The following is a 272-nucleotide window of genomic DNA, read 5'->3' as shown; positions in this document are numbered from 1 at the left end:
CCGTGTTAATTTATACACTTTTCTACTTTTCTACTATTTTATTTTGATAGTAAACAGCTATTCGGCACACAAGCCTATTCGTAACAAAGAAATTCCACCAACATCCAAGACAGGGCGATCATTCCCCGCCCCGTTTCGTCGGAGAGTGATTTAATTGGCCAGTGCTCTAGAATACACGTCGACTATTGGTTGCTTCGAGTGTCAAAAACAAAGTGAATCAGGACAGTTGTTCCGCTGTGTCGGGACCTGGATAGGAAAATCAAGTGAAAAGT

At 41.9% G+C, this 272-nt stretch overlaps 1 protein-coding gene across 2 annotated transcripts in view; it reads left to right on the top strand.

Annotated features, from left to right (window-relative positions):
• Nucleotides 1-203: 203 nt before the first annotated feature.
• The window catches only part of LOC311339428 (CTTNBP2 N-terminal-like protein), a 12,832-nt gene continuing 12,763 nt past the window's right edge, over nucleotides 204-272 (top strand). For both annotated transcript variants that reach the window (XM_084464821.1, XM_084464820.1), the window contains exon 1: nucleotides 204-272. This exon is cut by the window's right edge and continues 59 nt beyond it. The gene's annotated coding sequence lies outside the window, so the exon portion shown is untranslated.

Source organism: Micromesistius poutassou (assembly GCF_964030765.1).
Source record: "Micromesistius poutassou genome assembly, chromosome: 2".
Classification (NCBI taxonomy): domain Eukaryota; kingdom Metazoa; phylum Chordata; class Actinopteri; order Gadiformes; family Gadidae; genus Micromesistius; species Micromesistius poutassou.
Note: the sequence above shows the minus strand (reverse complement) of the source record. Positions and strands in the feature narration are given on the sequence as shown.